Below are 20,880 nucleotides of genomic sequence, written 5' to 3' on the forward strand. Positions count from 1 at the left end.
AAAAAAAAAAGAGTTTACAGAATCTTTGTTTTTCTTATATTTTATATTTTGTGTTTTTCTTATACTTTATAATTCAGACCGCAGGTCTGCTGTTTTTTGGGGTCTTAAAAATATAATAATTCTATGTCCTATTTACCTTGAAATCAGTTTTTTTTTTTTTAATTTCTTCTAACTCAGTTCCAGAGATAGTGGTAAGAATGAAGGACTCCTCCTCAGTAAGTACTTAACTCTATGAAAATTTCTTCACCTCTCTCTGAGCTTCAGTTTCCCCAGTTGTAGACTAGAACCTCTCCATCATAGGCTGAACAGTGGCCTCCTAAAAATGTCCATGTCCCACTAGCCAGAACCTGTGAATATCTTACCTTATATAACAAAAGGGACTTTGCAAATCTGATGAAGGATTTCATAATGAAGAGATCATGCTGCATTATCTGGTGGGCCCAGTACAATCACATAGGACCCTGTAAGAGGGATGAAAAAGAATCAGAGGCAGGGGAGAGGGTCAGGTGGCAAGGAAAGAAGAGATTGTAGGACATGCTTTGAAGATGGAGGAAAGAACCGCAAGCCAAGGAAACAAGCAGTGCCTACAAACTGGAAAAGGCAAGGAAATGAATTCTCCCTTTAGGGCCTCAGGAAGGAACCAGGTATGCAGACCCCTTGACTTTAGTACTGTGGAACTAATTTCTGAATTCTGACCTGCAGAACTCTAAGATTATACATTTGTGTGGTTTTGAGCCACAAAGCTTGTGGTAATTTATTACAAGAGCAACAGGAAACAAATACATCATCTCACAGGATTTTTGTGAGGATCACAAAGGAGATAAACCAGTAAAAAGTTCTTGGCTTCTATTAAAGTTATCATCTACCTAACTGACCCAAAATGAAGTCTTGATTTCATGAGCAACTATCTCCATGTGCCCTCATTGTTTTCCCTCACAGGCCATTTTCATACCTTTGCAGATGTGAATGAGGTGGGGAAAGGGTTCGGAGTAGGGGACAGTTGAGAGCCATTAATACTGAGAATCCTGCCAGGTGCTTGACTTCCCCCAGCCTCCTTCCTCAGCTGTAATCAGAGGCTAGATCCTTCAAGCTCTAAAATTCATTGACGATATGCTTACTAAGGTAGCCAGTACCTGCTTTCCAAGTCTCCCCCATCCCTCTCTTCTGGTTTAAACTGGAACTCGTGTCTGAATTATCTAGTGCCAACTGCCCCTACGTTATCTTTGCTGTGGGCACTGATTAACCAGGCAAACCTAATTCTGTGATTAAAACAAAAAGGAAGCCGAAAGGAGGTCAAGCCATTCTTGGCTTAAATTTATGCTCAGAAGTTCAATGTTTTACAAAAAATGTTCTTAACAAAAAAACATCCTAGCTCTAAGACTCCTTATAGATTTCCCCTGGGTCTTTCTGTCATTAATTCAAGACTATCACTTTCAAGAACAGGTTGGCTGGCCATCCTTACCAAGTGTTCTGCCCAGGCTCTTATCCTCCTAAGTGGCAGGACGTTTGACACACTTTCCTTGTTGCTAAAGGTGTAGATAACAGTACCCGGGGATCAAAAATGACCAAAATAGAACAGACACCAAAGCGCTGTTGAATACAACCTCCCTTTCATATCTCTGCTTTTTCCAACTCACCATGGAGAGAAAGTCTGTGAAAAAGTTTTGCCATCTATAAATTATTCTGCAAATGCAAAGAGTTCTTTTTTTTTTTTTTTTTTTTAAACCTCCAGTTTGGGGTTAGATGTCATAATAGAGACACGGACAACACTCAGCTGACACACAAAGAAACTTCAACATGAGAAAATCCAGAAAACTTTACAAGGTGGTTTTGAAAGAAGAAGAGATCTTTGCCAGCTAGAGAAAAAGAGGACATTTTGGGCGAGAAAAGATGGTATGTGGAAAAGGCAGAAAAGCATCCTCTAAAAATACTGAGAAGTTCATGCATCATCTGGCACGTAGTAGGGAGGAGCAGACAACAGTGGAGGAGGAGGCCAAGGTCTGCCACTGCAGGGTTGTGTCTGAATTTTATTGTGTTAGAGTTCAGAACTGAAGAGACACCCACTGCCAGGGGTGTGGCATGTTCAGATTTGGCTTTTAGAAAAAATAAATAAATAAAATGGGTAGAGGTAGCCAAGATGTTGGAATAGGCTAGGCCTGGGATGGAGGCTGTGGGATAGTGATGGATGGGGAGAACCTTTCACTGAAAACCAACTGGATGGTGGGGAGAGGAAGTTGGTAGTGACCTGGAGGTTTCTGCAGGTTGATTAGATGCCTGGTGCCATTGCAAGCAAGGGGGAAGGGAGAGAGAACAGAGTTTGGGACTAGAAATGGTAAACTTAAAACACTGCATTGACAGAAGGGGAAGAGACAATCAGAATACTAGAAAATCTTGAAGGCCACTTAGGCAAAGTGAGGCAAAGGAGGCAGGATAGGTGTGGGCAGAGGGACAGAAGAGGAAACAAACAGAAAGGTCAAAGGAAGCCAATGGAGAGAAATGAGCAGGGTCCTAATCAGCTGTGCCAAGGGCAGGAATGAGGTCTAGGAGACGAAGGACAGAAACAGGTAGCACAGAGCCACACCAAAACCCCAAGATGTGCATGCCCATGTGGAGATGAACATTTCTTCTCCCTGTAATTTGGTAACTCTAAACATTTAGCATACGCCTCGCACATGACATGAGCTTGGCGTGTTTGTGACAAGGAGCCAAGGGGAATGAGGCCTTCCCGTAGTCTGAGGCCAGAAGGCAGAGTCCAGCCCTAGCCACAGCCACTTAGGAACTTAAAACAAACCAGTCCCCAAAATGCTGACAAAGCAAGAGAGGAAAGAATGAGTTCCGTGGGCCCAGGAATGGAAGCAGAGCACGCAGCAGCGTGTTTCTGTCATGGGCAGGCTGGGGGGACTGGAAGATCACCTCCCTGTAACTCTCTCTCTCCCGCTGCTCTAAGCTGCTCTGGGCACTCTACATATTGTAATAATAATGTAGACCGGCAGGCATTATGATAAAAGAATCAGCCAATCATTCCTGAAAAAGCAGATATATATGCACAAATTTCAGCTCTCAGACATGGCTGATGTAGTAAAATCCATTGGAAAATAGACACACTAAAGTCATTGCAGAGGATTGATTCTGAAGAGTTTACTTAGTCCTTGTATCAGATAGACAGACAGACAGACAGACAGAGGGAGGGAGAGAGAGGACGGACATGGCTTTTTTCTCCATTAAACATACAAAGGGGTAAGAGTTTTTTGTTTGTTTTTGTTTTTGTTGTTGTTGTTGTTGTTGTTTTTTAGGGGTAAGAGATTTTTGTGACTTCCCAGTTTTTACGCAAAGGTCCTGCTGTTTCAAAGCCCCAAGCCAGATAGGAAATACAAAGAAGAAGATGAACAGGTTTGAGCCCAAAGAACAAATGGGCTCACCCTCCTCTGAACTCCTATGCAACTTTGTCCCTCCCTGGTAATGTTGATTATCCCCACCTTCAACAGTTTCTGCGTGTGTTTGTGTCTCAGGTCTCCTACTACTTCGGAAGCTCTTAATGGGCAGTCTTGCATTTAAAATGGTATCTGAATGATGTCTCGTGTTTATCAAGAGCTTTATAATATTGTGGGATGCTCTATCACACTTGGTCTTCATGAGCCTGTTAGGTAGGGCAAGCCCATTCCATTCACCTCATACAAGAAGAAATGAGATTATAAGAAAGGTTAAGTGACTGGAAGGCCACATAGCTGTCCCACTGAATGCCAGAGTCAGGAACTGAGTTCCTCCATCTATACCCCAAACCAGACCTCTTGCCCCCACGCCAAGCTCTTCTTCCTTCTCTCCTGCAAGCCACCTTACATGACTGGAGGTCAGTCAGGTGCTCATTACAAGTAGGGTGTTTGGAGAAAAGAACACAGAAGCAGAAACATACACAGTTAAAACAAGAAAGGGAGATACATACTAACTGGTCGTCAGATTCTCTAATCTGACAACAGTTGGACAACACTGTTGTTGGGTATGCAGAGCCTCGAATCTCTCATTTCCACGAGAGAGTCAGGTAGTGTTGCGTTCATCAGAGGCAAAGGAGACAGGATAGGCGTGGGCAGAGGGAAGTTGTGTGCATGAGTGTGTGTGTGTGTATGTGTGTGTGTGTGTGTGCATGTGTGTGCACCCACTGTGTGCTTGGAGGAATGTAGCAGATTTATGAGAAGAACAGAATCACTGATGCCGAGGTGGGCTGAGCTCTCAGAACACTCTCTTCCAGTGTTGCTGGAGAGGTCCTCAGACATGCCTGCTGGGGATGCTTCTGGCAAAATGACGTCCTCTTCATTCAGTCCCATAATATAAACACAGAGGATGATATCTTGGCCCAGTTACCAGCCCTGGGTTAGAGGGTAGATGAAAAGGCAGAAGCTCCTATCGGCAAAGGGGCAAGAGGTTATAAATGCTCACAGAAAGGCAGAAGTGGCAGCTCAGATAAGGAGCCTTAGAAGCAAAGCTTAGCCTGAGATGATAATGCCTGTGCATGTCAGGGCCCTCAGGGGGGAATGTACAAGGGAGCCCTGCATGAGAGGGCAGAGGGGAAGGGCAAGAGAGATGTGGTGTCAGGAGAAGTCTAGCCTGATCCCACTAGGAACCCTGGAGTGTAAATTGCTCCATGGAAGATGTCCTGCATGGCCACCAGGGACTGAGCCTTTGTATCTCTGCACCAGTCAGTTATTGGCCAACACCAGGGATGGGTGTTATACCCTCCCAGGCATCTTTGGATATGACAGATGTTACCAGTCAAGGGCGACTTTAAAGGGAAGGATGCAGATGGGAGAAGCCGGCAGCCAGCACCGACAGCAGCTGGACGAAAAGGGACGTGCGTGGGGCACTACCAGCCTCTGCTACAGGTAGTTTCTCACACCTAGAGGTATCTGCATTCCAGCTGGGTGGCTGAATTTAGGAGTGGACATCCATGCTTGGGGAACTTTGGGCAAGCTGGGGGAGCCAATCCTCTGCCTGGAATTATGCTGTGGTATATGAAACCATATACTTAAGTTTCTATACTCTTTACCGGTAATGAAACTTTCTTGCCCCTGTATGTGTTAGTGTCTTTTGGTCCATGGTTGTCTCATTGTGGCAATGCATGCAAAAGACCTCTTCACAAATCTGCTAACCTTTGTTTGTACAGCTCAGGGATAGTGGGCTCAGTAATTCCCAAAGGCTACTAAGTCTATTTTGTTATTAAGTACATGTTTGTAATTACTTGTTTAATAAAATTTTAAAAAATTGATTTTCCCCGTAATTTTAATTCACCAAAGTCATAAGAAAGAAGTCTGATCCCTTAGATATCTTTTCTTTCACAGACAAAATACCCACAACTCAAATTATTCCACAATATTGTACTCATGTACTCAAAATCTGCTCACAAGTCTCCCATATGGTCCCTGCCCAATGGAGAAATTCCAGTTTGTCTATGACCCCACTGAAGGAGGTACCCAGAACCACCCCACCCTCCAGGAGTGGTGTGACTCATGTGGAACAGAGGAGGACTATTCTTCTTGTCCTAGACACAGTAGTTCAATTAATAGAATCTAAAATTAACTTCATGATTCAAATAAGCTCTGCTTCAAGCACTGATATACCACTGATTTACATTAGCTTGTGAACAACTAATCTAAATATTTTTGCATATGCTGTCTGTTTTACCCCATCCTTAGTTTCAAGATTGATTTTTTTTATCCCTTTACTATAGGACTTTATACGTATTCACATAAAGTTCATCTTGTTAGAGCTGGCCTATCATTCCAACCTGAAATGATCCTTTTGGATCGCAATTCTGCGATTCAAAGTATGTGCCATGCTTCCAGGCTTCATGTCAACCACGACTTTGATAAATATGCAATCTATAATCCTCACCAAAATTATTGATTAAAAAACAGTATCTTGAGAGGGCCAAGGGTGAGTCTTCATAGCCTGCCATTACAGACCACCCTCCCAGGAGCCATTATAGTTCTCACACGACTTAATTCATGCTTGTTCCGAGACCCAGTCTAAATGTGACAATGAATTCACTCTTTCAGATATGGATTTGGATATATTGAGTTTTGAAGAAAGTGAAATAACTAATTCATAACATATTTGCAGTTACATTCATCTAACAGAATATAAAAACAGAATATGAAGCTGTTATGGATAAAAATAATCCAAAGAGACAAGGACCATATCTAGAGCATGATTTCAGAATTAAAGAATAATTTTCTTCCACACAGGAGGGGATGACAATTCTTGGGAGGTGGAAGAGATGGTGACTGAGCCTTGGCTGGGGACACACAGAATGCAGCGGTACTAAGGGAAATGGGGGGGTGAGGGCAAAGATAATAGTTGACTGACCACATTACTTTGCTCTTGTTGCACAACTTCCCACAAACTCAGCCCCTTAAAGCGACAATACCTATCATCTAATGCTTCCATGGGTCAGTCTCATGGCTGAGGTTGGCTTGGCCCTTTGCTCAGGTGGAAATCAAGGGGGTGCTGGGGTGACCAAGTCATCTGAGGCCTGGGGGTCCCTTCTGAGTTCACTGGTTGTTGGCGGAATTTAGTTCCTTGCCTTGCAGGACTGAGGGCCACGTTTTCCTACCGGCTGTCAGCTGATAGCTGCTCTCAGCCCCTAAAGGCACCCTGCCATCCTCTGCCATGTGGTCCTCTCCACCACACAGCAGTTTGCTTCTTCAAGACCAGCAGGAGAATCTCTCTCTTCATTTGGCTAAGAGGGAGTTTTCTGGAAAGTAGTCAAAAGAGAGACAGTCTCATACTCGCAGGAGATGGGCACCTTGGGGACCATCTGAGACGTGTGCCTGCCACAGTGGTCAACAGTGTGAAGAGGAAGGAATGGCAAAGAACACGGTGGTAGGATATGGACGCAGAGGGGCCCTCTGTATCTGCTACGATGTTCGAACTTCATCCTGAAAGCCATGGAAGCACACTGATGAAAGCCTCTCCTTTGGGGAGGCACCAGAAAATGCTGCAAGTAGCCCGGTTAAGATAAAGTCTTCCAAGAAGCAAAGCACTCCTAGAGAAGATCATCGAATAAATGATACGTAAGCACAGTACAATTCCCACATGCCCTGGAATCACCTGTTTATAATTTATCACCTCACCTGCCTACGCAACAACTGTGAGGAAGCAAAACTACACCTTCGCCTGTTGCCGTTACGATTAGGTGTGTCCTTCCTATGCCAGCCAGAAATAAACATACATATTTTGCATCATTGAAAAATCCTCTCCACACACAGCTTATCTAATAGCTGCCCCCCCCATCCTCAGCTAATAATACTTGAGTTGTTCCTGTGAATTGCTTGCTCCCTCAAGAAAACGCCTTTATCTCTGACTTTTGGTATACAGCTCTCAGAAGATATGTAGGGATCCACAGGCATGGGTGAAGCATGTAAAGAACTTCTGTTTTTCTACCAGTGAGGATTCTGAACAGATTAACTGTAACTACATGGTCTGTTTTATTTTTTTTCTTCAAATAGCTGGAGTGACTTTTATTTTGAGACTCTGGTTCCTCTAAAGGCTGGGCACCCCTGCAAACATCACAGATAAGACTATTTTCATGTTCAGTTTGTCTTAGAATTTTCCACTTAACCAGTGTATCTATACACTGTGACCTTGAGAGCAACCCCAATGTTTAATATTAAATGTAATATTGATAATAGCTAAAAGCTACTTCCGACGTGCCGGGCACTGTTTCCAAAGCCTCATAACCTCACACTCTGATGAGGAAACTATAACATGAAAAGTCTGAGTAACTCGCTGAGTTGTCAGTGGTAGAGCTGGGCTATGAACCCAGGCAGGCTCATCTGCAACAGGTCACAACCTTGGAATGACACTGCTATAATGGATGCCAACCACTCTCTTAAGGATGGCCTTTGAGGCACTCAAATGATCTCTGACTACCGATGACTACTTTTGAGGTGGCAGAATCAGAAGTATATAAAAATTAGGGTCTAATCACTAGGATATTATGTTAAACTAAGAAAAAGAGAGAGAAACACAGATAGAAAAATCTTAGAAATTATGAGAGAATACTATATTCAATTCCATGCTTTTTATTTTAAAAATCTAACAAAAGGACAAATCTGACCTATAATCTGAATTACCAAAATCCACACAAGAAACAGGCATACTGAATAAATAATTAGAGAAACAACAAGCACATAGGGGAAAAAAAAATCTAAAAACTTACGAAGGCATTATCTGGTTCAAAAAATAATCCAAGCATAAAAATTTCCACAGGAAACCTCTTTAAAATTCTCAAGGAAAATATAATTCCCACAGCACAGAAAAGAATAAAAACTTCCCAAACATTATCTGAAATTAACATCATTTTGATGTAAAAACTAACAAGACAGCATAAAAATTCAACTTAAGACCAACTTATGCAAATTGATGCAATAATCTTAAACAAATATTGAAAGCAACAATGAGTTATGAAAACATTTCATTGTGACCAACTAGGCTTTACTCCAAGAACAAAAAGATGACTAAATATTAGAAAATTTGTGATTTTAGTATACCATTTTAATAGATCAAAGGCAAAAATTACACAATACTTTTTTAATATGATACTATATATTAAGTCTGGTGAATTGCAAACAACTCCCACTGGATATTCACAATAGTCTCAAAAGATATTTATATTATTGCCCTCATATTATGGCACAAAAAGCTGAAATTGGGAGAGGACAAATATCTTGCTTAAGGTTACACACTTAAGGGAAGGGGTGTAATTTGAGCCCATGGATGTCAGGCCATAAAGCCTATATTCTAGTTTCCATGTTAGGTTTTCCTCATAAATGATAATTTACCAAAATAAATCTTAGGCATTTTATAATATTTCAAAACGCTTCTTGGTTAAAAAACTACCTGGAGCATACTAGGAATGAGATAAAATTACTTAGCATGGTTGGAAAAAACCATGAAAAAGCCAGAAACAAGAAAAGAATGGAATACTGATAAGTGTATTTAATACTGCTGTGGAAATTCCAGCTCATGCTATAAGATATAATTCTGAAACAAGAGGTATATTCTTTAGAAAGGTAATGGAATCATTTTTTGGTAGAGTATATTGTTTATTAAGAAAACTAAAAAGAACTAGGTAACGAAATAATTATTAATAAACAGAATAAAACACAAAATATAAAAATTTATCTTTTATATCATACTAATTACCAATTAGAAAACAATAGATAAAATCCTAAATATAATTAAATAAATGGTATATAATACCTATGGATAACCTTTAAAAATAAGAAGGATTTGTATGAAGAAATGATTTTTCTATCACATCAAATATGACTTGAAAAAACAGAGGCATATTGTGAAATCATTGAAAATTGTAAAGATGCAACTCTTTCAGAATAACTCAGAGTATGCATATAGTTCCATGCAGAATACTCCAGGATATTTTTAATCAAAAATTAATTCCAACATTCACCTTGAAGAATGCTCAGATGATAATCTCTAAGGCACATTTAAAAACACAGCATAATGAAGGAGTTAGGGTATGCCATATCAGAAATGGAAATGCACTATACAAAATACAGTATGATTCTACTATAATAATCAACAGTAAAAAAATTTAAAAGAACAGAGAGCCCAGATGTTTATGTGTATGTATATACCAATTTAATTAAGGATAGATTTAATTACAACTCAAGATAAAAGGAATTATTCAATAAATGGTGTTGAAATACCTATTGAAATAAATAAAAATTATATCTCTACCTCATATAATATGTTAAACTAAATTATAGATGAGTTATATATTAAATTGAGAAAATCAAGTTATAAAGGATCATGAAAAATCTAGGTAGTTATTTATTACATATTGGGCCAAGAAAAGAATTTTCAAACACAAGTCAGAAAGCAATGACAGATCTGACTGCAGTAATTAAACATGAAAAAAGTCATATATCAGTACAATATGCAAAATTAAAAGGCAAACACCCAACTAGGAAAATAACTTCCAGAGCTAAGATATATAAAGAATCTTTAATATGGTACATAAGCAAAATATTAACACCTCAATTGATAAATGGACAAAGAAGATAGATAAACATGTTACAAAAGAATTATTATAAACATCCAACAAGCATTCAAAAAATTTTTAAACAATTAATGCTTAATGCTGTCAAGTGTGTGGAGAGACAGACACTGATACACTGCCAGTATAAGTGTAGATTAATACTTTTGGGCCACATCTAAGAAGAACTATAAACATGCTCACATCCTTTGATTGCATCTACTAGCATGTTAAAGCAAGTAAGAAGATTGCAAAAGATGAAATGCAAGGCTGCATCACTCTGGGAGGAAGCAGAAACAGTCAGCTACAGTTGTACATCCCAAAGTCCCATACTACACAGTCATTAAATAATCACATTTTGAAGAATATTTAACGCCATGAGAAAATGCTACCCATCGAATGAACATAGGTAAGATATACAACTGTATCTAGAGTTTGGTCCTGATTCTGTAACATAACAATATATACAGAGAAAAAAATTGGAGGAAAATAGCCTAAAATGTTACAGTGACTATCTCTGGATATTAGAGTAGGTAATTTTTTTTTTAAGATTTTATTTATTTATTTGACAGACAGAGACCACAGGTAGGCAGAGAGAGAAAGGGTAGGCAGATCGATGCGGGGCTCGATCCCAGGACTCTGAAATCATGACCCAAGCTGAAGACAGAGGCTTTCGCCCACTGAGCCACCCGCGTGCCCCTAGAGTAGGTAATTTTTATTTTCTACAACACACATCAGAGTAAAATTTATTTTATAAAAGATGAGAACAAGACAATGATTGACAAGAAAAACAAGAAGCTGGACCCATTGGATATGACCTAAGGAAATGAAGTCTGCCTTTTTGTGCCGATCCCTCTAATTTTACCGCTCTATCTCAGAGGGCAATGGTGGAGTGGGTGTCTCACAAACCACCTTTGCTTCTAGAAAGAATCATCCCAGAAGCCACCTCTGCATCAGATCTGGCTAATTCCTTCTCTGCTCCTTCCACTCTGGCCTTTTTCCACTCAGCTCTGCCAACCCCCACTTTCCTCCCACTCAAAGTCCGGCCACAATAAAACAATCCCAACACAGGAAGAGGTCTGGAGGGATGTCAGCATGCTCAGTGATTATTGAGGGAAGGATGTGTGTTTCTGCAGAAATGCATTCTCTTCTGCTAAGCTATCATTTCATATCACTGCCCACTTTAGAAAGACTTTCCTCAAGAAAACTTATACTCTTGAAAATTCCTGCAAAGCCTACGGCAAGGATGATTTCAGAAGTCCATTTCTCCTTTGGGGACATAATTCAGAGAGCTTTGCTAAAACTAATCCAATTTTTCAATGATATTCAGCAAATATTTACTGGGTGGTATCTGGGGTTCTGGGAAATAGAATATGGCTGTGGGAGGTTGAATAGTGGCCCCCAGAGGTGTCCACACCTTCATCCTGGAACCTGTGAATTTGTTACATTACATGGCAAAAGGAACTTTACAGATGTGAATAAGGTAAGGATTTCGAGATGGAGAGCTTGTCCTGCATTAGCTGGATGAGCCCAGTATAATCACGGGGGTCCTTCAAAGGCAGAGAGGCAGAAAAGTCAAGAGAAGGAGCAAGGATAGAGGCAAAGGTCAGAGTGATGCAGAGCCTCAACCTGAGGAAGTTGAGCACCTATAAGAGCTGGAGATACCCACTACTTCTTGTAGATTAAACATGTTTACACAAATGGATAAACTCTACCAATCCCTATGGACACTTGGAACATACTTTTTCAGTTTTTAGTTATCTCGGTAGGTGGTTTTTTCCTTTTCTTTTTTTTTCTCACCCAACAGGAAGTTAAGTGTTAGAAGGTAGAACTATTTCTTTACAAACCCATCTTCTGTAGTATCTTCCCTTAGGGAGCTAATACTCTAATTGGTGAGACATGCATATATTCATAAGAAAAAGTGTATTTGGGGAAGAAAGGTGGGGGATTTTTGTTATCTAATATGGCAAACAGATAAATATCAAGTGCTTTGGTGAGTGCTGTGAAGTGTGTAAACCTGGTGATTCACAGACCTGTACCCCTGGGGATAAAAATATATGTTTATAAAAAATAAAAATTATATTAAAAAAAAAAAGAGAGAGAGAGATTAAACTGATGGTTCCAGACTGTTTTACTGAAGGGTCCCTTAATTATAACCCAGAATTTCCTGAACAGCATGATCTTTTAGAGCCAAGAAGGCACAGTCATACTTAGGGTAACCCAGAATTCATAGATTGTAGTCTCCTCTTTCATTGTCTCTTCCTTCCTCCACCATTTCCCTATCCTCTGATCTTAATCAAAGTCTGAGGTCATGATGGTGATATTTCCTGGACTTATAAAATAGGGTAGTGGTACAGTGAATCTTTTGGGCCATCTGTGCATAGCAATAATTATAAATAAAGAATAAGTATTATAAGTAAATTATAATAATTTACAAGTAATTAAAAGTATACAAATAATAAATAATAATATTATATAATATTAATTACACCCCCATTTTCATAAAGGGAATAAGTAACAGTTCAACATATACTGAAGGCATTCTAGCATTCCTGCAAATGCCTGATACATTGTTCTCTTTGAAAAGTATTTTTTGCAACTTTCAGTCTCTCATGATCATAGGAAACACAATTATGCAAATATTGCCTCTCCTTTTTATAAGAAATCAATTTTAAAACAAAGGTAGATGAAACTTTTAGCAACATGTATTTTAAGTAGAAAATTAGCAAGCATAGCATCCCCTTTCCAATTACTTTTCAACTCAAATCAATGGAATTTCAAACAACTGCTTTTTTTTCAATCAAGAGGAAATCTGAAGCATTTAATAAATGTTATAAATTATAATACATTACTATGAGAAAAACTTATTGACTCATTTTATGTATTATTAAATATCCTATACAATCTACCACTCTGCAACAATTAACTAGATTTAACCATTAAATAAAGAAAAAAAAATGCATTCAATCCTGAACTTGAAGTTATCTCAGCAACTCAGCTGGTCTAAGTGAACTTTAGTAAACCTAGACAGAGCTTTCTCATCCTACACCTTTCTTTGCAGTGATGGGGGGAAGCTTGACCCCAGAGGGAATGCTTTTTGTTTTATCTTGTCCTGTTAATACATTAATTTTAAGTTCAATTACCAGCTGTCAGTTAAAAAAATCTTAGTTAAATAACCATTATGACACAGGGATAGCTTTACTTCTTCCACTTGACTTTGACTTATCCTGTGTATAGTCAGTAACATGAGGACCCTTTCCTTAGGAAGAATGATGGTAGTCCCCCTTAATATAAATTTAAAGCACTATACACCAGCACTCTAAAGACTGAGTCCTGAAGGGGAAGTGATGGACAGCGATTAGATGATAAATCACCAGTGAAAGCCATGAGAACCTGTCAGTAGTCAGTGCTCTGCAAATGGGAAGAGGTGGGGAAAAAAGGATTCATATTTCAGTGGTCACCTGAATGGTATCACAGGATTTTGAAATACAAAGAGACAAATAGTTGCTTCTTGATGCCCAACAAGACTACTACAGGTTTCAAGGGAAGAGAATTTTTGTCATTAAGACTACTTTATTCAGTAAGCATTTATTAAGCACCTACTAAATGCCAGTTATAGAGCCATAGGGGAAACTATACCTGTTGGCTTGCTGGGTGAAATTTCACGGAAGAGTAGTAGTATCAGCTTGAAGAGTATCAAGCTAGTATATCATTCAGACAACCCAAACAGGGCATAAATAAGTCAAAGCAAGGCAGATTATTCAGGTCTCTTTCACTGATGAGACTCGGAGCCCCAGTTTTCAAAGCTAATCAAAAAGAGGCTTTAGTGGAAGTATAGTGAGACATCCTCAAACTCTGAGGACGAAATGCAGAGCCAGGCTTGCCAGGGTGCCCGCAGGGTCTCCATCTTTCAACTCTGCTTTTCCCTGTTTCCATCCTTCTTCCCAGCAACAGATCTCTTTTCCATAAATATGACCAATTTCAACACGGCTCCTACCAGCTCTGATGAGGTTACCAGAGTACGCCCACTGCTCACCCAGTCATCCCTAATCACAGAGACCAGCAGAACCTTGGTGTCAAAATATGAATTAACTGTGGGCGCCTGGACGACTCAAGTCAGTTATTAAGCGTTTGCCTTTGGCTCACGTCATGATCCTGGGGTCCTGGGATCAAGTCCCAGATTGGGCCCCTTGCTCAGCGGGGGGTCTGCTTCTCCCTCTGCCGGCCATTCTCCCTACTTGTGCTCTTCCTCTCTCTCATTCTGTCAAATAAATAAATAATATCTTAAAAAACAAAAATAAAAACAAGCTTGCTGTAATGACATGCTTAAAAAAAAAAACCCAACAAACCCAACACATGAATTGTGCTCTTCCCATAGTGCTGCCCAACATGCTTTTGAGTTTAGTCAAATGAGTGTTCATATTCTTTTTGCAGCTCTCTCTGGTTTAAAGTATTAAGGGCATGTCTAACATACCACAATTAAAATCCTGTAATAAAAATATGTGTAGGCTAAAAAGACTTGGAGAAAAAGACACTAAAATTCTATTTGGGAGATGGAATCATAAATGATTTTTTCTAATGCCTGTTCTCCAAATGTTTTGTAATATGATCACTTTAATAATGAAAATTTTATTGTATATTTAAAAATTATTTTTAATATTTGTAAATGTCTGAAATGTGTCTAATGCTGACAAGTGATTAATTAAATCTGTATTTTGGTGATGGAAATAGCAATTTTATTTATTTTTGGAAAGTCTTTTCTCTTTTGATGTAAAAAATATAAAAGATATATCTTTTCCTATATGTAATTATGAATGTTTTGGTGACCTGGAGAATTTAAGGAAAATCTGATTAATACTATTACAATCTAATTTCAGGGACCACCAAAAAGACAAGGGTATAACCTAACAACTATTTTAAAAATACTTGCATATATGAAATAACCAGCATAAATGCATATAAACACTAGTCATGGGTCAAAATGCTGTTGCAAAGTTCTTTAAAAAGTATCCATTGGTTGAACACTATTTAGCCTTAAATAGGAAGGAAATTCTGACACATGGTACAAAATGAATGAAACTTTAAGAGATGATGCTACCTTAAATAAGTCAGTCACAAAAAGACAAATACTGTGTGATTCTATTTATGCAAGGTACTTAGAGTAGTTTATTTTATTTTATTTTATTTTATTTTAAAGATTTTATTTATTTATTTATTTGAGAGAGAGATCACAAGTAGGCAGAGAGGCAGGCAGAGAGAGAGGTGGAAGCAGGCTCCCTGCTGAGCAGAGAGCCTGATGCGGGTCTCGATCCCAGGACCCTGAGATCATGATCTGAGCCGAAGGCAGAGACTTAATCCACTGAGCCGCCCAGATACCCCTATTTATGTGAGGTACTTAGAGTAGTTTAATTCATAGCGGCACAGAGTAGGATGTTGGCTGCCAGGGGCTGGCAAGAGGAAAGATGGGGAGTTACTGTTTAATGGGTACAGTAATCCAATTTTGTGAGATGAAAAGTTCTGGAGAAGGATGGCAGTTATGGTTGCATAATATAAATGCACTTAATACCATTGAACTGTACACTTAAAAATGGTTGAGACAGCAAAAAAGGCTCCATTAAAACAAACGGTATTGCTTAATTCTGAGAAAGACAACACTGCCAAAAGAGGTAAAACAAAATGAAATTTACACTGTGGGTAGTATTAATGACCACCTGGGATAACTATATAAATAATTTTCTGGAGACAAATGCTATCAATTAGGAACGCTAAAATACACAGATAAGCAGGTCTTTCCCTGGTCTGTTTTGTCAGATGCAGAAGCAGCCTTACTGTACAGGTCCTGAGTAAAATAGACTTGGTTACACTCCGTTGTGCCAGGACCACAACCTGGAAGTTCATTTCCTGAACCAAGACACACCCTGTTAAGCACCTGTCATGAGATTACAAAACCTATAAAAAAGAAAAATCTTGGTCCTTGAAAGTTTGCAACAATTTCACATTGTTTGATTAAATATATATTACAATGGTCAAGAGCTAGCAAGTCTTCAGTACAAAATCTAATATCTGGGTCCTTTCAGAGAAGAAAAGTTCTCCTTCAGAAGGAAGGAGAATGCAAGCTAGCAGATGACAGTGGAGGACCATGTGCCACCAGTTAAAAATAAATGACAGAGGAGCCCGCACAAAGACAGGCCAAGGAGCTACGAATTTAGAGAATGGCAAACAAATCAGCCCAAATGAGGTCAAGGACAAAGGTAAGGCAGAAGGAAGACAAAGCAGGCATGGCCTGAGTTTGAAGGTCAAGGCAGTTCTGTACAGGAGTCATGGGAAGGCACATGGCTGGCTAGAGAAGCAACAAGCAGTGGCTTCAAAGCCAGTCAATAACAAGCAAAAAAAGGACAAGAGGAGACCAAACGTACTTTAGAAATGATGAGTTCAGATTCCTGAATACAAGCTACCCACAGACATGTTTTAGTAGAAACATGGTGAACACTGATACCAATATAATGAGTTTTCTTTGCTTTAAACCTGATCCCAACTGTTTTCATAGGTTCATACATGCATGACTCATTTCTGAGATCGGGGCAGGCCACTCTCACATGAATATTCAATATATCCTATCACTGCCACACCATCCATCCCCCAGGAACGTGCAATGGGTGATTGATAGAAATGAGCTCTCTTTTTTTTTTTTTTTTTTAAGATTTTATTTATTTATTTGACAGAGAGAGATCACAAGTAGATGGAGAGGCAGGCAGAGAGAGAGGGAAGCAGGCTGCCTGCTGAGCAGAGAGCCCGATGTGGGACTCGATCCCAGGACCCTGAGATCATGACCTGAGCTGAAGGCAGCAGCTTAACCCACTGAGCCACCCAGGCGCCCCAGAAATGAGCTTTCTGACAGTACCCAGTAACCCACGTTGGAGAACACCACCGGAGAAATGATAGCAGTTCTATATTTTAGCCCAGCGGGGAAAGTAACTCAATTTTTCTCCCTGCTTATTAATAGACGAACATTTAGTCTAACAGCTATAATTTGCAGTGGAATTTTTTACATTCTCTCCTGAAAACAGAGTCAGGTTAATGGTTTTCTGAATGTTGCTGTCCACAAATTCTGTGACTATTCACATTTGTTTTAGAGATATTAAGTATAGATTTTTCAAAATGAGCTAGCCATTTTAAGAAATACAAGATATTGGTCAGTCAATTGTGTATAATTATATAACATATATGTGAGGATATCTCACATACATCTTAAGTCAAAGGAGGAGGCACATACCACTGAGAATTTTTACATAAACACTAGTTTTGGTGCTAACTATAATACAGGGAAAAGAGAGGATTAAGTTTGGACAAATAGGAGGAGGTTTAGAAAAGACACTAACTTGGCTTTTTGGTTCTTAGTTGGACTAATTGCTTTGATTTCAAACTAATAATTAAAGAGGTAAAAATAAGACGCTCTAAGCCCTCAAATGGACATAAGAATGACCAAGCAAAGAAAGGAAGGGAGGAGAGGGCAGGGAGAGAAGAAGGAAAGCGGGAGGAGAATTAGCGAGCCACGTAGTTACCTCGGAAGAAAAGAAGGAAGGACACTGGACCTCCTCAAAGTATCACAACTTAGTTACTTTCTATTCTTACTTAGACCATGAAAAATGTTGTTTAATTCTTTAAGAAATAAGTTCCATGGGTATCCTGCCCAACTGCACCCCAGGCACCACGCATAATTTACTCATAGTCCAAAAGTCTTTGCATTCATTCTTGAGAAATAAAGGGATAGTCAAAAAGCGATTCCTGCAGAGGGACAGGCAACTAGACGCAAGATCTACACCAGACCCCGTATTTACAGATTGCAGCCCTCAAAAAAGTTGATTTGTCCCAACATTTATTCTGCCTCTAAACTTTTAGTTATAAGTTTCAGCCTGCAAATTACCTTCTTACAAGAAGTTACTTTATCACATTTTTTGTAAGATCCAATTTTTCTGAAGCATGCGTCACTCTTACTCTTTAAAGTGTACCACGTGATGTACCTTGGAGGATTTTCAGTCTCAATTCATGACAGGCTTGCACTTATTTTTCCTAAAAACTCGAAGATGGGTTTCTGTGTTATATAATTATGAACTTTATCCTTTTGTACAAATTAAACCGGGCATACTAAAGTAGTAGTTAAATGAAAAACTGGGTTAAAAAACAAAACGAAACAAAACAAAAACAACTGACCAGTCTACAGCAGGCTCAGCTTTTTTGAGAGCGAGATTAAGGTGCATGCAGACAACTGGTATGAAGGTCACCAAACCAAATGTTGCAATCTTAAAGTGCCATTGACATGGAGGTGGCGTTCAGCAGCAGCCTCGGAATAATTCATGTGACTCTCTTTACTCATAGCTTCACCCAAAATCATTCATAAATGTTCATTATGATGGGATGCCACATTTGCAGTAAAACGTTTTCAAACTTAGGAAGATTTTTTTCTTTAAATTCAGATAAAAATACTTATAGAACTTTTTTAAAATTTGGCTCCCCATACCCAGCTTCCGTTAGAGGAAAAGTGACCTGCCCGCTCAAAATTCCCTGACCGGTTTCTTCATGACAGATAGGAGCTTTGACAAATCTGTCCTTTAATTACTCATTATCTACCTGCTGACAATGTCTGAATCACCAGATCGTTTTAGTGGGAAATGTTCGGTTGGTTTTTCATGGGAAAGAGCTGAGAGCCACAAGCCACCACATGGAGCACATGGACCTTCAGCTTCTTATGTCAAAATCAGAAGGAATCATTCCCTGCCCCAGGACCTACCTCCATTCCTCTTCAGTCTGCTCCTGACCTGATGTTTTCATGCTGACAATAACAGCTCCTTGCAAAGCAAATAGCTACCCACGCTGAAAGAAAATGCTCATCTTCTCAGTCCATAGTGCAAGCGCGAAACAACCTTGAGAGTCGTCTAGGTAGTGAACTAGGCCCTGCAGCCGATAAGCACAAAGCTGACCTTTAAACCCCAGCCTTTAATAGAGCATTGGTTTATTCCACTTTGTGTTTGCTCAACAATTCCAGGGTCACAAGGGTCTGCGTTTACCGAGGTGGGGCGAAACCGGGAACCTTGCTCCAACTCCCACAGTGCAACTGATAGCAGGAGGTTGGGGGTTGGGCTAGTAAAAGCCTCAGCCCCCAATCCTCAATGTACCCAGGATTATAGGCTGTTGGAACACATTCTTTAGCCTCTAGAGACCATCGGAGTATACACATTTGCTGACTGGCTCTTGGCTACCAACTTTAGAAGAAGTGAGAAAGACTCTTGGAGGCCCAGGAGAGGAAGCTTTTTTCCTTTGTTTGTCGTGGTGCCATAGTGAGGGCTAGAGCTAAAGACAAGAGGAGACAACAGTGATACTTGTTCTATCTTTATTAAACATACAATATTTCATTCGTCATGGGTTTTTTTTTTTTTTTAATTTTTTTTTTTTAATTTATTAATTTATCAGAGAGAGCGAGCACAGGCAGACAGAATGGCAGGCAGAGGCAGAGGGAGAAGCAGGCTCCCTGCGGAGCAAGGAGCCCGATGTGGGACTCGATCCCAAGACGCCGGGATCATGACCTGAGCCGAAGGCAGCTGCTTAACCAACTGAGCCACCCAGGCGTCCCTCGTCATGGGTTTTTTACATTGTTTTTGATTTTCAAGATATGGTATTAGGGCGCCTGGGTGGCTCAGTGGGTTAAGCCTCTGCCTTCAGCTCGGGTCATGATCTCAGGGTCCTGGATTCGAGCCCCGCATGGGGCTCTCTGTTCAGCAGGGAGCCTGCCTCCCCCTCTCTCTCTGCCTGCCTCTCTGCCTACTTGTGATCTCTGTCAAATAAATAAATAAAATATTTTTAAAAAAAAGAGATATGGTATTAAAATATTTATCTTGGTTACTTCATTTTTTGGTGTCCAAATGAGTGAGGTCTTGCTCACCTCACCTTAGTGCTGGCCCTGCCCTGCCACCGACCTCACTGTTTCCATCTTATGTCTGAACCCACAAATGGAAGGTCTAGGCAGTGTGGTCGATATGCTCACAGTTGATGTAAGAAGGGGAGAAGAGACCAAAGCAGACAAGAAAAACATCTACCACATTCCAAGTGCTATGCCAGGTATTTATCTGCATTTTTTCTGGTCATCACCTATGAGGAAGACATAAACTTCCACCCAAGGAAGCTAAGGTTTTGAGAAACATGCTTCCTTCCACTTTCCTTCACTCAAGAAATGGCCCCACAGGTTATTTGGTGATCAAGGGAGAAACCTGAGAGTTGTCCATGATTCTTCAGCTCAAATCAACTGCACCAACTGCCAACACTTCTAACTTTCCATGGCCAACTTGTAAATGGGGGAGTAAAATTCAAAAGATGGTCTATTTGATGACACTCTCCATATGTATTGTCATATTTTCCACCTCTCCAAGGAAAGTCAGAGTCACTGAATGTTTTGATATCCAATGGCCAGTCCAGGGCAAGTCTGGTTCACTTCCAAGTGCTGACTGTTTTTGAATAGGAGAAATGTTCCAACCACACATTAAGGCATTCACTATTTGACAAATACCCTTATGAGGCATATAGAGCATTATTAACTCACTTGATTTTCATAACAACTCTCTGAGATGATTCCTGTTATTATTTCTATTTTACTACTAAGGAAATAGAAAAGCTAATTGCCAATTTGCTCATTGTCATATAGTTTGTGAGAGCGGGGAATTCATATTCTAACCTAATCGCTCTGGCTTTAGAACACACACTCTTAACCATGACACCATATCTTCAAAATAATCTGAAATGCATTCAAACTTATTGGTTTTCCACTGCCCCATCTTTGT

General features: G+C 39.8%; 1 protein-coding gene across 16 annotated transcripts in view; it reads right to left on the reverse strand.

The window, feature by feature from the left end:
- The window catches only part of THRB (thyroid hormone receptor beta), a 377,031-nt gene that overhangs the window by 318,055 nt on the left and 38,096 nt on the right, over positions 1-20,880 (reverse strand). For 3 of the 16 annotated variants that reach the window (XM_082686719.1, XM_082686726.1, XM_082686714.1), the window contains exon 1: positions 18,840-19,471. The exons of 11 other annotated variants lie outside the window; for them this stretch is intronic. The gene's annotated coding sequence lies outside the window, so the exon portion shown is untranslated. Of the gene's footprint in view, positions 1-362; positions 462-18,839; positions 19,472-20,880 lie in introns of those variants that run through there. 2 more of the 16 variants (XM_082686727.1, XM_082686721.1) reach the window with 1 other exon arrangement.

The sequence above is a fragment of the Mustela nivalis genome (assembly GCF_964662115.1).
Source record: "Mustela nivalis genome assembly, chromosome: 1".
NCBI lineage: Eukaryota > Metazoa > Chordata > Mammalia > Carnivora > Mustelidae > Mustela > Mustela nivalis.